This window comes from Protopterus annectens, chromosome 1.part1, assembly GCF_019279795.1.
Source record: "Protopterus annectens isolate FY-2018-M chromosome 1.part1, PAN1.0, whole genome shotgun sequence".
Lineage (NCBI taxonomy): Eukaryota > Metazoa > Chordata > Ceratodontiformes > Protopteridae > Protopterus > Protopterus annectens.
Genome location: NC_056726.1, coordinates 1,365,006,479 through 1,365,023,933, shown reverse-complemented (window position 1 = coordinate 1,365,023,933; position 17,455 = coordinate 1,365,006,479).

Below are 17,455 nucleotides of genomic sequence, written 5' to 3'. Positions count from 1 at the left end.
TTTACTGCTGACAAAATGCTACACAGCATTCCATTGCTACACTGTTGTACAGCCACCCTGTGCATCAGCACCATGTTAGCCTGTCCCTGCATCAATGTTACGGATGACAGGATGTGGCACATGTATCATCATATGCACAGGGTGTGTAGTTGGTTTGCCAGAGGCCTAGGTGGAGCCACACAATTAACAACGTGTGTGTGTGTGTGTGTGTGTGTGTGTGTGTGTGTGTGTGTGTGTGTGTGTGTGTGTGTGTGTGTGTGTGTGTGTGTGTGTGTGTGTGTGAGCTGACTACTGTTATGGGATAATGGTGATGTTTTGCGTGCAGGTATGAGGTTGCCCTAGGTTTGTTGTTTATGTGTGTGTGTGTCTGCATACACACAGTTCCACCATGTGGCTCCCCTATACAGGGATTTGTGAGAAAGCTGCAGACTGTACCTGGCAGAGTTTGCAGTTCACCATCTCTGGCCATGGACATGGGACCTCTGCCTGGCAGGGGTGCTACAGGCAGTATCAGGTACAAAGCCAGATTGGGTACTGTCCCCCAAGGTTGACAGACATCCACTGGATCCAGGTCCTTCCTGGGACTGGCCAGGGCCACTTGCACATGGTCTGCTATGACGGACTGTGGACAGCACCTCCCCACAGTGCTGGAGCTGGAACTGCCACTACAGGAGCGGTTGTGACTGGTAGGACGTCCATGGCGACCTCCAGCTGCTGGTGTTGCTGGCATATATCCATGTGGCCATCCCAACTGTCCCGCACTGTCCTGACGCATGGGCATGACATTGTGGATGAGATCCAATGTCTCACCCCACTGACTATCCATGATCTCGGTGTAATTATGAATGGCACCTGCTAGGTCATGGATGCTGTCAGTTACAGAGGTGTGATGAGCCCTCTGTGCCCTTAGACCCTGTCTGGTGTACTGTTCCATTCATGGCTGTGCCTCCATGACAGTCTGGAACATGTGTGTGTTTGATATAGATGTGGCACGTCTGCCAGGGGCATGATGACCAGCAGTGATCTGATGAGCACCCCTGAACATCTGCCTATGTGGTACCCCACTGGACATCTGGCTATGGCTGCTGTGTCCTGACACATGTGCCATAGATACCACACTGTCCTGGCCAATGCCAACCATAGACTGTCCCTCAGCTAAGGTCAATGGTGATGAGGTATGTAGAGGCAGCGTGACTGTGTGCATGGATGGGGTGGATACTTGTAGAATGTCAATTGGTGGCCCAGTGGCAGCATCTGATGACCCTGCCTGTGCAACACACCTATCCTTATGGTCACTGTCTGTATCGGAGACATCAGATTCCTTGTGGGAGGGACCCAACCCAACCCCACCTCACCCCACCTCTCCACCTGTGAGGGGAAAACAGGGAATAGACTGTAAGACCTGTACATCACCGCCAAACAGTACATACACACACACACACACACACACACACACACACACACACACACACACACACGTGTGTGTGTAGACATGGCCACACACACAAACATACACACATGCAGTTGACATACATGACAACCCATACACTCCTCCAGACAGCACCTACAGACAGCTCCAGCACCCCATAACACACACAATAGCAGGTGATGGTGCAGTACAATATCACACACAAACCTGTAATTACACACATGTCAGCATGCAGGACATGTGGTGCTCAACAGCATGCAGTGCAACTGTAGTCAATCCCCATTACCAACATTATACATGGCTGTGATGCATGGCTTCTGTTAGTAGGTGATGGCCCTCCCTCTGGAACACACTGCACCCATGTCCACAGCATTGCTGTGCATCTGTTCAGCACCATGGCATGTACTTTGCACCATACCTCACAGGTGTACACACCATTGCAGGATGTGTATTTGTGTGTCAGTTATGTTTCCTCTGCTGCTCACAGCCTCTGTGTGTTTCTGGATTATATGTGGACACATGTGTTTAGTGAATGCCTGATGTGTATTCACAGATGTCGTCATCAGTGGTGCATGTATGAGTGATAGAATACCAGTAGACTGCCCACAGACACAATGCACTGTACCTATGGTGAGTGTAGAGACCATTATTGACATGGCACTCTCTTCCATGACATGCCATGGTGCAACACTACTGCATATGGCAACACTACACATACCTATGTGACATATGACCTAGGCAGTCAATTGCATTACAGGCCATATGTGTCAGTTGTGCAGATGCTGGTTGGGATGCATACCATTTGTAGTTGTATATGTGTGCACACACATATCATGATGATGTGTAGTAATAACTGCTATGTGTACTACTGTGGTCACTATACCTGGCAGGGGTATAGTAGCATGGGTCATCATCATGAGTCAGTAGTTGGTCAGTCAGACCTGCAAATGTACCCCAAACCTGCATGTTTGCATCCTAAACACGTGCACAGCCCTTGGAGGTCATACAGTACCATCACTAGTGCTGTGGAGTCAGGGATATGTCTGCCAGACTTCCTGACCTTGACTGTGTGCAGATAGAGCCATTCTCAGTGGGTTTGTCTCTCCCTTCCTGTGCACTGTTGTGTTTCAGGATGACACACCCTCACCATCTCTTGCTACATTGCAAATGCTTGACATCTGTGGCCTACACATGTGTGTCATATTGCAGTATCTCAAACTAGGAACACCATGTGTACTGGCATATTCTCTGGCAATGAAGGGCAAACAGACAGGTGTACAGTGGCCCCAGCATTGTACAGATGGGGATGTCATCCCTGGGTTGGGGCGAGGTGCGGATTGTGCAGCACATGCATCATAACTGCAACTTTCTGGACATCCCCAACATAGTGCTGGTACATCAAATCACATTGCAACACATGGCTTTGGCAATGTCCCACCATTATGCAGGTCATATCTGTATTAAGCCCTGGCTGATGTTGCCTATGGTACACATAGGTTCATAGGTGAGTACTGGTCTATTGGTCCTGGGGCCTACATAAGCCTAGCCACATGGGTTCCCAGCCATGCACCACCCAGTAATGTTATTCCCCTGTGCACCTGTCAGGCTGTGGCACAGACATACTACACAGTGTGAATTCCCCATTTCTCATCCAGTTATCAAGTGTTTTTGTAAAGACGGCCAAAGAGTAGCATTGCCTGACATGAATGGGTAGTCTGTTCCAGAGTGTGGGAATTCCCCAGGACAGGGCCCTATCCCTCCAGTATGTTCTGTGTAATGTGATGGTGAGGTTTAGGACCCTGGAGCATGTGTTTGCAGGGGGAGTGGGATTTCTTTATGTGTAGCATGTTCAACTGCTCTGTGTATGACATAGCTGTGTATGTTAGGCAGATGTCAGCTGTGCCTGGGCAATGTGCACTGAAGTGTAGCCATAGTTTTCTGAGATGGTCTATGTATTTCATGTGTTTGAGGCTGGTAATCCCATTACTGAGGTGTGTGCTCTGTCAGTGAACATGTACAGCATGTATTATGGGTACGTGTGTTAGGTGTGTGCATGGCCTACACCTTAGCTATGACATGCACAGTGAATTGCCAAGCATAACCTTAAACCATAATCACTGGCATCTGGCTGCTGCCTTGCTGGTATCCCAGAGGTACCTACATTGAGATGAGATAGAGTTGATGTCAGTGGCCACAGCTGTGGCATTGCTACAGGGTGGCTGCAATATTACAGTAAAACAACAGCTGAAGTCCACAGTACTACAGATTATGCCTAACTGCTTATCAGTACTACACAGCAACAGACTCCACATCTCACATATGCATAGTCTACCTATACAGATGCATACACAACAGTGGTCTACTGATATGCCCTGGAACCTTACCTGCATGCTCCATGTCTGGTGTGTGGGTAGCACCCACCTCCATGACTGTACATGTCTGTAGCTCTTGTGGGCGGGCAGGTGCTACCAGGCTCATGAGCAGCTCCTTTACTCTGATGAGGGGGGGAATGGATGTTATGCCCCCCCCCATTGCAAGGTGGTTACCCCGAATGGCAGTGGCATGATGACGTACATGGCAGAGCAGGTCACTACAATGATGGCGGACCTGCTCATATGTACGGCTGTGTGTCCCCACCTCATTTACCCTGCAGACCACATCATTCCACATGGTGATCTGCTCATGCTGGTCCTGGTTTGTCCTTGAGAACAGCAGCTGGTAGTTCTGGATGATTCTGGTGAGTATTATGTCATCCTCAGCGGTACTGTAAGTGGGATTCCTCAGGTGCACCATACTCCCTGAAAGACATAAAGATGAAAATATGTCTGAGCAACTCATATGGCACTTTTACCATAATACAATACACATATCAGTCTCCTGCCACCATATCACTCCAAATTACTGTTCACAGAATGCAAGTGGTATGTCTCCGGTTTATCTACCATCGGGACATATATTGTATTGTACAAACCTTTCTGCTATGTGTGTATAGACATGCTCCCTGTGGGGACACTAGAGTTGCTGGGCTGTTACAGAGTATTTTACCTGCATGCCATTGTCACTGCCACTATGTTTCCACATATGCATGTGGTATTCTTGCTATGTGATTGCTACACATCTGCCATTCTGTGTTATTGGGAATATCTATGCATGCTGTTGGACATGTTCTGGGATTGTGTGGACTATTAAAACCCACATATGTTCCATGACAGTTACACAACAGTACGTGTAGGGGTTATTTGCCAGCAGGAACACCACTTCCAACTAATGTGCACGTTACCAGTCCACATCACATCCGTGACCCACCATGGAACCTCATTATCTACAGTTCCAGCACTACCTTCATGTGGGACCACCTCAGGAGATGGTGTCCTCCTGCATGCAGCACACACAGACATATGTCTGAGACCCAGTTAGGTCCAGGGTCTTGTGCATAGGGAGCTCCACAGAGACATGGGGTATGTGCTACATCACCTGGAGGCATGCAATACACATTCACAAGGTTCAAAATGCATGTTACTCCTGTTCAGCCCATAGCCCAGGTACCTTTATGACCATGTAGATGCCGTTGTGACTGTCCATGGGTGGGCACCATGTTCCCTTTGTTACCATATGGGAGCTCAATGGTCTCCACATTCCAAATGGAACTACCCATCCACAGTGTTTAACCACTACATGTGTCATATACCAGCCCTGTATGCTGTCTTGTTTGTCACCCAACCAGACCTACATACCAATATGTGCCTAATACCCTTCACCAACATATATATCCCACCTTCTCAAACAGTTGCAATGTGTTCCCAACATGGGTTACACACAACACTCCACACTCCATTTCACAGCCATGTACTGGTGTGTAGATATGTTGTGTATTGATGTGTTATGTTCTCTCACACATGTCATGGCAGGGGACATGTATTCAATCATAAAACACAGGAGTTCATCACAAACGCCAACTTTAATGAACGAAGCTTTCGGGTTCTCTACCCTTCAATTGATTGATGCTGATGAAGGGTAGAGAACCCGAAAGCTTCGTTCATTAAAGTTGGCGTTTGTGGTGAACTTCTGTGTTTTATGATTGAAAACTTGTGACTCTTACTAGTATTTTCTGAGAACTAGGGGGCATGTATTGACATATATATATATATATATATATATATGTATACCTATATGTGTCAGTATTAAGTATATGTGTGTATGTGTCTGTTTGTGTCTATATATATATATATATATATATATATATATATGTGTGTGTTTGTGTGTGTGTGTGTGTAGACATACACACACACACACACATATATATATATATATATATATATATATATATATATATACATATATACATATATATATGTATGTATACACACACACACACACACACACACACATACATATATATATATATATATATATATACATTATATATATATATATATGTATAAATGTATATATATATATAGCTATACATTATATATATATATATAGCTATATATATATATATATATATATATATATATATATATATACATATGTGCATATATGTGTAGATATCATTATGCGTTGTTTATATTGTAAAGAAAAAGGTGTACTTGCTGTAGAGGGAAACACACTTTATTCCAATAAAAGGTGAGCGAGTTCGAGGTTACCCTCTTCTTCAGACCTTAATAAAAACTAAAAAATACATTCACAGTTTAAATATATAAAGCAGCCAATAAAAATGTGCAATAAAAATCAATGGGGCAAGCCCCTTTTCCTTAAGATAGGCTTTAAAGAAACAGCACTTTTCAAACCAGGTGGAGCATAAGCCTTGAAGTCAACTATCCACCTTAGCTCTATACATTCAGTCTCATTACAAATGTCTCCTTCTCTAAGGCTTTCATTAATATTTTGTAATACTAAAAACTTAAAGGTGTGCTGAGCACCATAGTCAGATACATGCTTAGCTAGTGCATTTGTAGATTTATTGATGTGTATATCATTTAACCATAACCCTCTCTTTCAACATACGGTTAGTTTTACCTATGTAGAATGCACTGCATAGGTTGCACTTAGCTAAATACACTATATTTTTGGTGCAACAATCAGCATAAAAATGAAATTCTGTAGGTGTTAAATGCAGCGGATGTTTGACCATGCAAGTGGACCATATACTTGAACAAATCTTACATGCCCTACAGGCATATGTGCGTTTGCACTGCAAAGTGAATCTTTCATTCATTCTGTTACTTTTATAGCATAAACATTGTTGGACAGCATAGTATTGTATATATCCACATTGCTTGCATCTACTGTTTTGTATGGGCCTTGCATTCATCACTGATTACACATTTCAAACCTTATGTGGTGTAAGTACTGGCATACATTATTATATAGTACACAAATAAAGGTTATGTGTGTATGCATACCTGTGTGTCGTGTCACGTCCTTTGAATTGTGGGTCGGTATATGTTTAATGTCAGTATTCCCATTTGTGGGAATGGTTGCCACACTACACATTTCACAGGTGGCAGTTAAAGAGCTTGTGGCTGAGGGATATAGTTTGCACCCAGTACTTCCACACTACTTTTACATATGCAGGGCTACAAATACCTTTAGTCTGTGTATATGTGTATGCACACACACACACATATATATATATATATATATATATATATATATATATATATATATTTGTGTGTATCTATCTATAGATATATATATATATATATATATATATATATATATATATATATATATATATATATATATATATATATATATATATATATATATATATGCATCTGTATATATATATATATATATATATATAGATATATATATATACGTATATATATATATATATATATATATATATATATATATATATGTATACATACATATGAACATATGTATGTATCTATATACAATTGATGTTGCATGATTTGTGAGTTATATACATATATACATATAGCTGTCTGTCTACATTTAGAGATATATATCTGTCCATATGTCCATGCATGTTCGGCTCATTTTTTGGCCTGTACCTCATTCTCTTGGCAATTGACATGGATGATCGAGTGTGTCAGTGAAAAGATTTTTGTATTGTGTGTGCGAACGGGAAGGAAAAGTTAAAGGTAGAGATTTTTATACATCTATAATAGTTATTAAAATGTTGCAGATACGATAGTTATGTTAGGTAAGAGATGTTGAAGTAGTAAGTTAAAAATAAGGCATCAGTATATTGTGAGAGATATATGTGTTATCATTTAGTTGTTTGGTAATATATTTATATTTTTAAAGTGTGCAGTATCATACTTGAGTTCCGCACTGTTGTAATTGAGATTGCTGTACAGCATGGAATGGCATATTTACTCTTTTCTTTGCTGTAGTGTGATCTCAAAGCTGATAGATTTATATATTCCCTGTTTCTCATACTCCTTCACTCTCTCTTCTCATTCATCATACTGAGATAAACTGCCTCTTAACCACCTTTCTCTTCACTTATTTACTCTTATACTACTTTTCTTACTGTCCCTCTTTTCTTACATCAACACTTAACACCTCTTATCCCCTATCCTACTATAGCTCTTCTAAGATTACGTGTGAAACTCTTTTAAAACCACTGTTATACTCCCAATGTGTTAACAAATTTATTTTTTATATGTACTAATGCTTCTTATTTTTTAACTGATATAAATATATATATATATATATATATATATATATATATATATATGTGTGTGTGTGTGTGTGTGTGTGTGTGTGTGTGTGTGTGTGTGTGTGTGTGCATGTTTTTAACTGAATATGTACTAATGTTTTTCTTATTTTTTAACTGAATTTCCACTGCAAACTGTACATTTTTATACTATGCAATATCTTCGTTTGTCACCAGTATTACAAACTGTGAATGCACTGTTTACATTGTATACTGTTGTCATGGAACATTTCTCCCCGGGACTCCATTGAAAATAGGCTCTTCTTGGCCCAATGGACTATCCCGGTAAACCAACTGTAAATAAATAAATAAATAAATAATATATTTAATTAACAGGGGGTGTGGAGGCCGTGCTTAAACTTGTACAAATATGATGTATATTAGTGTAGAGGGATGAAGTCCTAGCAATGACCCAGGCCTGGATTCATCAATGAAGCCCATTACTTGTAGGACCCAGTTCAGCAAAGAATTATAAGGCTATGCCTTCTCACCTCTATTAGTGGGGAGGGATAATAACAATGTGCTGTGGTGAGGCAGATGGTGCTTGTGCCCTGGATCTTGGTCAAGACTGGACCCATGAATGGCAGCTGGAATAGGTGAATGTGCACACCATGTAGGATGTTGTTACTTTAATGGAAGAAGGAAGAGACTCACATAAAGAGACACACATGTCTAATAGCTCGAAATCACCTGCTGAATGATGCCTGCACATAGGGGTATGCCTTACTAGCACTGTTAGAAGACATCCTTCTGATCATCATTGATGGCTTCCAGCTGTCTTACCTCCTGCACCTAGCCAGTGGCTCCAGTACAGAGAGGTTAATTACCTGAGTGATGCTTAATGACTGTATCACTGAAGAAGACAAGATCTTAGTAGAGAAACATGTTTACAAAAGTCAGCCTAACCCAAGTAACCTCCATGGTTCTGCAGAAAAAAGACTGTCTTTCCATGGAATATTCATATGATGCAGCACTTTCCACCAGAGAATTGTGGACTTTGTAGGTATGCCTAGAGTATAACAGATATTTAGAATTGCATGTGGTATGGTCACGCTGTATCTGTTAGTATGCAGTGGTCTGAGCAGTAGGAGCACATGTTAGTACACTATTCATAGATTCTTAGACAGTTACTAGGCTAATGACCCTGGGGGGGGGGTCTTTCTAAGTCCAGCCAAGTTTTCCTGAAGGAATAATGATGACCTGCATCCAAATAGGACATTGAGGGCCAGTCATGTATAACTTATATCTGTCCATAAGGGACATGGGTGCCGGGTCCAGTGTAAATTTCCTATTTCCCATATACTTGCCTAGGTTATGCTTAAACTGGGTAATGGAGAAACTCCGCTTCACATGGATGGGAAGCCTGTTCCATAGGAGGGGCAGACTCTGCCTCTCCAGCATGTTCTTTTTAAGTCACAGACAGAATTCAGGTCCCTAGACTTTGTATTTGTGGTACTTTTTGACTTATGAATATGTATGAGGTTCATAAGTGTGGAGTTTTCAGATCCCTTGTAAGCCCAGCATAGATTGCCCCTCAACACTCTATAGAAGACTGAGCAGAGGGAAAGGGCTTTAAGGTGCTCTGCATATGGCAGGTTTGTTACGCCTTGTATTCTTTTTGTAAGGAACCTCTGAGGTCACTGTAGTTGGTGCATATGCCTGGTCAGGTACATACCAAAGAGAGTATTGTACTCTATGACTGGTCTGATAAGGGTGGAGTACAGTGGGATAATGACCACTTTGGACCTAGATGTCATGCCCTTACTTATAAGTTGTGCAGCATAAAAAGATTTCCTCACTACAGTGGCCACATAAGGCCACTGTCAACCACGAGATCCACCCCTTGATCAAATCTTAGGGTTTATTATCAACATGGTAATTAGCTGAGATGGTTAATTTCCCAAAGGGTACAATTATGCTTTTCTTAGCATTGAGTTTAAGACCATCCCTCAGCTTGCAATCATCTGCAAACTTAGTCAGTCATAAACCTTCAACATTTGTTTCTTTTTCAGAGAAACAGATGACAAAAAGGAGAGGGCCCAATACTAAGTCTCTGGGGGCTGCTAGAGTGATTGGTGTCTTGTGGAGTGGCCTGGCCTTACCTATTTTGACATCCTGGAGCCTACCCCAGTTGGCTATCTAATAAAAGGATTTATACCTTGAATAGTGAGCTTGCTTATAATTCGAGGTAAGTTGTGTGCACAGCCTTACCCTCATCTAATGCTTTGGTGACCCTCTCACAACCAGATTTAATAGGCATGGCCTTCATTTAACAAAGTCAAACTGTGATGGGTCCAGCATTTGCAGTTTACCTAAAATGACTGTAGCCATTTTCCATTCCTCTCACAAAACCTGACTGGAGGCTTCATTTGAAAAGTGATTCAAGTGGACTAGAGAGGTCATGTTTCATGCTATTTATTAAACATCTAGCATGTTATTGGGGTCCATAGATTTAGTGTTTTGTCCTTGGAAAGTGCATTAATGACCTATTCTCTGGTAATGGTTGGGGGATGTGTTATGTGGAATTTTTTTTTACTATCGAGGGGGGGGGGTAGTGGTGTGGGAGAAATTTGAACTGAACCTCAGTCAGCCAAATGTTTGCAATGGCCTCAGTTTAGTGTGATGCAATTTACAACAAAATCTGTGAATTGTTGTGTATAGGTGTTTAATGAATACGAGTTGTGTGCTTGCCACTTGAATAGTGTACTATGTAAAGCTGTGTGTAATAGCAATTCACTAATGATATATACATGCTAGTAATATAACATCTTGTGTAACTATAACAATATACTCCCATACAACTCTTGAACAGTATCTAAGTATATTACCACTTATCACATACTATTATGGTAGAAATTGTCATGCAGGTAAACTGTAATTACATAAGTAAACTTGGAAAATCATACACAATTGTAGTTGATGTTGTATCCAGTTATCCATGAGTACTTCTTGTTTGCTTGTAGAAAAATTCATGAGCCAGATTCATAAGCACACAACTGTATTCATTAAACAGCTATACACATTGAGGCCACCTTCTAAACAAGGATAAGTGATAGCATTTGTTAATGAAGACATAAGTAGGTGAAATACATAAGGATGATATACTAAATAGTATCCCTCTTTTACCAGCCTCCAGATACACTTGCCACCACAATTCCTTACTCTCCAAAATCTCTTCCCAAATACCACCTCTTCTGTCCTTTTCCACCTGTTGCAACACAAAGAAACAAAATTTGCATCCTCTACAATCTTTACTATGCTTAAATAAAGCACTAGTCTCTTTCCCTTTTTGCATATCGTATACGTGTTCATATATTCTTTTCTTTAATTCTCGTTCTGTTTTTCCCACGTAATATGAAGGACACTTATCACACATTGCCAAATACACCACCCCTTTTGTATCACAACTATATTTACCTTTACTCTTTATTATGATATTTCTACTATTTATAAATATCTCACTCTTATTACTAATATATATACACTGATTACACCGTCCACATTTGTACGTTCTACTTTCTTTCCTCCAAATCATTCTTCCTATACTCCATATCCTTTTGTTTTCTAACATATTTTTATACTTCTTGAATTTCTAAAAATAATCTTTGGTTTGAAACAGTTAATTCCTTCTATATCCGTTAAAGCAGCAAATTTGTCCCATTCTTTACTTAAAATGTTTCTTATTCCCATGTTATAACTGTTATATTCAATTATGAGATTTTTATGGTACTGATTATCCTCAGTCACCCTATCCTTACTTTCTTCTCTTATAGTTTTAAAATCCATTCTACCCATAATTGGTTTGAATCTGTCTGCCCTACCAATTTCCACTTCCTTCTAATGTCATATACAAATTTCTCTGGGTATCCCTTTCTATGAACATTTTTTGCAGAGTGTTACATTCAACCAAAAAGTCTTCATCCAGGGTAGTCATCCTTGATCCCCTAACAAACTGCCCTTTAACAATATTACGCTTGCAGTGTAGGGGATGCGCACTTTCATAATGCAAATAGGAATTGACATAAGTTTTTTTCCTATATACCCTGGATGAAAAAGACTTCGACATATTATTTTTAACCAATTCAATGTCTAAATATTGTAATACCTCATGGTTCATATTATATGTAAACTTAAGGAAGTTGGTAGTTTTACCAATATATTCTAGAAATTCATTGAATCTTTCGTACCCCCCTATCCAAAAAATAACTATATCGTCTAGGAATCTTTTGTACAGGATCCATTCCTTCCTAAACTCTGATTTTAATATGTATTCTTCTTCCCATTTGGACAAGACTATGTTAGCAAATGTTGGTGCACATGCTGCACCCATGGACACCCCAGTCCTCTGTTGAAAATATTCTCCATCAAATAACAAAAAATTGTATTTTAGGACAGTGTCCATGAGTGCCACTGATAAAATTTTATCTTCTTGTGTCATAGTCTTGTCCAAGAATACACATTCCTCAAACCACTTCATTCCACTAATATGTGGTATGCAGGAGAAAAGATCCACTATATCTATAGTTATAAATATTAGGTCGGTACTGTAACATTCAGGTGTTAATTGTTTTAAAAAATCCCATGAGTCTTTAAGTATTACTTTATTACTTGTCCAAATATGTTTCGTTGTGATATCTATATATTTTGCTAGGGGTTCTGTTTTGGACCCTCCTGCAGTAACTATAGGTCTTAAGGGTGGGTCCATCACATTTTATGGACTTTCGGGATTCCGAACATAGTGGCCATCTTAGGTTTTATAACTGTTAGAAACCTGTGTAATTCAGGTTTCAACACTTTTTCTAACACCAAATCATTCAGCATGTTGTCTATTCGAAAATATGCCACATTTACCTCATTTCTAGATACTACTGAATATTTAGTTTCATCTCTTAATATCATATTCATCTTTCCCTCATAAATTATATTGTCCATAATGACGACACCCCCCCCCTTATCAGGTTTCATTACTCTGATCGTGTCCTCATTAATTAATTCTGTTAATGCTTCTTTTTCATCTTTATTTAAGTTACTATCGCAAATTTTCCTATTATAATTTCTATGTTCAGATCTAATACCTTCTTCCAGAATTCTTTCAAAATTTCGTAACTGAGGTAACAAAGGTGGATTAAAAGTAGATTTCTTTTTCAATTTATTACTTCTAATGTCACTAATGTAACCATTACTACTTGCCAGGACACTCAAATTTATTCTACGCATGAACAACTTGGTGTCCAGAATTGTGGTGGCGTGTGTCTCCTTTGAACTAGGAATAAATTTAAAACCTTTACTAAGTAATTTGAAATGGTTAACCTTAACCTCAAAATTACCATAATTATAAATTGAAAAGTCCTTATATGTATGAGTAACCTTATTAACAACATTGATATCGCTTACTTCATTTCTATCTAAAATCAAACTGTTTGAAGAGAGGGTGTTAATCAATACCTCCCCCTCCCCCTTCTCCCCCTACTCTATGACTGGTCTGATAAGGGTGGAGTACAGTGGGATAATGACCACTTTGGACCTAGATGTCATGCCCTTACTTATAAGTTGTGCAGCATAAAAAGATTTCCTCACTACAGTGGCCACATAAGGCCACTGTCTACGTGCATACCCAGATCCCTGACCCCTTGATCAACTCTTAGGGGTTTATTATCAACATGGTAATTAGCTGAGATGGTTAATTTCCCAAAGGGTACAATTATGCTTTTCTTAGCATTGAGTTTAAGACCATGGCTTTGGCATCATTTATTAGTCAGAGATAGACCATCCTGAAGAATGCTAGTGTCTGCAGGTGTGTTGATGATAACCCTCAGCTTGCAATCATCTGCAAACTTAGTCAGTCATAAACCTTCAACATTTGTTTCTTTTTTCAGAGAAACAGATGACAAAAAGGAGAGGGCCCAATACTAAGCTCTCTGGGGCTCTGCTAGTGATTGGTGTCTTTGTGGAGTGGCCTCACCTATTTTGACATCCTGGATCCTACCAGTGAGCCAGTTGGCTATCTAGGGGGTGATAAAAGGATTTATACCTTGAATAGTGAGCTTGCTTATAATTCCTAAGTGGAGTATTGTTATCAAAAGCCTTGACCCAGTCGAGGTAAGTTGTGTGCACAGCCTTACCCTCATCTAATGCTTTGGTGACCCTCTCACAAAAATCCACCAGATTTAATAGGCATGGCCTTCATTTAACAAAGTCAAACTGTGATGGGTCCAGCATTTGCAGTTTACCTATTTTCTCATTTATCATGTCCATGATGATTCTTTCCATGGCCTTACATATGAGGCTGGTAAGACTTATGGGCTTATAGTTACTCGGATCAGTGGTTGGACCTCCTTTGTGCAGGGAAATGACTGTAGCCATTTTCCATTCCTTATGCACAAAACCTGACTGGAGGCTTCATTTGAAAAGTGATTCAAGTGGACTAGAGAGGTCATGTTTCATGCTATTTATTAAACATCTAGCATGTTATTGGGGTCCATAGATTTAGTGTTTTTGTCCTTGGAAAGTGCATTAATGACCTATTCTCTGGTAATGGTTGGGGGGATTGTGTTATGTGGAATTTCTTTTGGACTATCGGGGGGGGGGTAGTGGTGGGAGAAATTTGAACTGAACCTGTCAGCCAAATGTTTGGCAATGGCCTCCAGTTTAGTGTGGGTGATGCAATTTACAACAAAATCTGTGAATTGTTGTGTATAGGTGTTTAATGAATACGCAGTTGTGTGCTTGCCACTTGAATAGTGTACTATGTAAAGCTGTGTGTAATAGCAATTCACTAATGATATATACATGCTAGTAATATAACATCTTGTGTAACTATAACAATATACTCCCATACAACTCTTGAACAGTATCAGTAAGTACATCACCACTTATCACATACTATTATGGTAGAAATTGTCATGCAGGTAAACTGTAATTACATAAGTAGGGAACTTGGAAAATGGCATACACAATTGTAGTTGATGTTGTATCCAGTTATCCATGAGTACTTCTTGTTTGCTTGTAGAAAAATTCATGAGCCAGATTCATGAATGTCTACACTTTGCGCTAAGTGAATGTGCAGGTTGTGGAGTGGCAAGCACACAACTGGGTATTCATTAAACAGCTATGCACATTGAGGCCACCTTCTAAACAAGGATAAGTGATAGCATTTGTTAATGAAGACATAAGTAGGTGAAATACATACTAATTAAGCAATCCAACATGGCAGAATGATTCAGGAACATATACTATATGAGAGTATATGGTGTGCTCCCTCTTGCACTTAATGCCTACACTCTGAAATACAGCCAAGGACACACAACACTTAGAAGAAAATGTTAGGACTTGCTGCTGCCATAACTAACCTGTGTGTGCAATTGGCTATAATGCAAGGTATAGCATCAACATTAACCAAGGTAAGTGATGAGCCTGTATGTCTACATATTCTATTCCTGGACTCTCCTGCAAAGCCAAGACAAGGCTTTGCATGCGATGATTTCATGTTATCAAGAAATGAAGAATTCTATGGCAGCAGTCTCCAAGCATTTAATTTCACTAACTAGGGTCAGAAGTGATTTTGTCAACTCAGTGGATATTTCATTTTTAAATTCCGAGACTGTGAGAGCTGCAGTTACCACTAGTATCCTGATTTATGTAGATGTGAATTCGACTTGAATTATGACCCTTTTGGATCTGTACAGTTAAGTACTGACAAAGGTGTTATAAATGAAAATGTGGCTACTTTATTAAATGATACAGAAAAAGGTTTGAGAAATTATAGAGCCTTGGCAGTTGAAAATAAGTATTTTGAATACTGTATACAGAAAGAAATCATGTCTAAAAGTCTAATTGTGTTCAAACTGCCAAATGGAGTTTATGCTGATGAGCCTTTCTTTTTGGAGCTTGTTTCTTTCTTTAACAAGGTGGGGCTAAATTTGCTCACATTGCTTATCAAGAACAATTGTGTTCTTCCTGAGCAGTTACAAGCTTCTCTAAAACAGAAAGAAGAGGAGTTTAATGGTTACTTCAATATACAACCTGATCTCTGGTCTTGCTACGAACAGGTTTTTTTTTTTTAGGTCTAGACTGGTTTGAAAAGACTTTATTGGTTTGGAAGCAAAATAAGCTAATAAGGGACATGACAGCATACAGGACACAGACTGCTTATGTTGCAGATTTTGGTGCTGGATCCATTCCCAAAGGTACACCTGTGACTGCTGCTGAGACTGTTGAAGGCTCTATCTCTTTAAATCTGAATGAACAGGCAGGAGGAACAGTAATACAATGACGTCAATGAGCATGCAACAGTCTTTTAGACCCCAAGATGCAGGTTCTGTTATGGTGCATTTAGATCCAGAAATTAAAGAATTACTCCCTATGATCTCCAAATACTGTGGTTTCAGGAGAAAGAATTAATATGCAAGCACCGATGAAAAATGGACGCAAAAGGGAACAACGCAAGTTATCCAGTCGGAACAGGGGATGCAGCAAGGGAAGAAAGTATTAGATGAAAACAAATTAATTGTAAGGTTTCTGGTTTTGTTTCTTGAGCCTCTTAAGAGTTTTATTTTCGAGTGGTATTGTTATCTGTTAAGACCACAGGCTTGGGTGGTTTTGGTTGTGTTTTTAGATTGCCATAACAGTTAAGGTATTTACTTTACACATACAAGGTACAGGGGTTGATTCTCACATGGGATAATTGGCTAGGCTTAATAAGGGCCACAAGGCCAGTTAGCTTAGTACTAATCTATGCAAGCTTAGTACTAATCTATGAACCTTTGACCCTATATGAGATTACCTTGACTTACATAGAAGAGAAAATAATGCCAGCACTTTACAAATGTATTGAAATGCACTTACTGCTCACAGAATAAACAGAAGAACACCATCTTATGCATTTGTCTCCAGTGTGACATGAATTTTTAGGGAAAGTGGTGTACATATCAAAATCATGCAGATATGAAATGGTAAATGGCAAAGGACAACTTATAACACTGATATATTGCTGCAGAAAAGTAAAATGTTACAATGGTGTGCGTGAATCTACCTCAAGAAGCCTAGATGTCTAAAGATGACATTCTGTAACTATCAGAGGAAGAGCAGGAGGACACAGGAGTGGAAGATGTAGACATGGGCAATGGAGGGTGTGACCAGAAGTCCAGGACAGGGCAATATGGCAGTGTCTGACACACAGCATTGAGTCATGACAAGCCACCAGTGCTCCACTTTCTGTGCCTCCTAAAGCCCTCCCTGAATGTGATAAATACTGTTAATTTCACGATGGTTCATGTTAATGCTATGGTCCACCTCATTAGAAAGGATATCTCATCCAGGGACAAGGTGGTCAT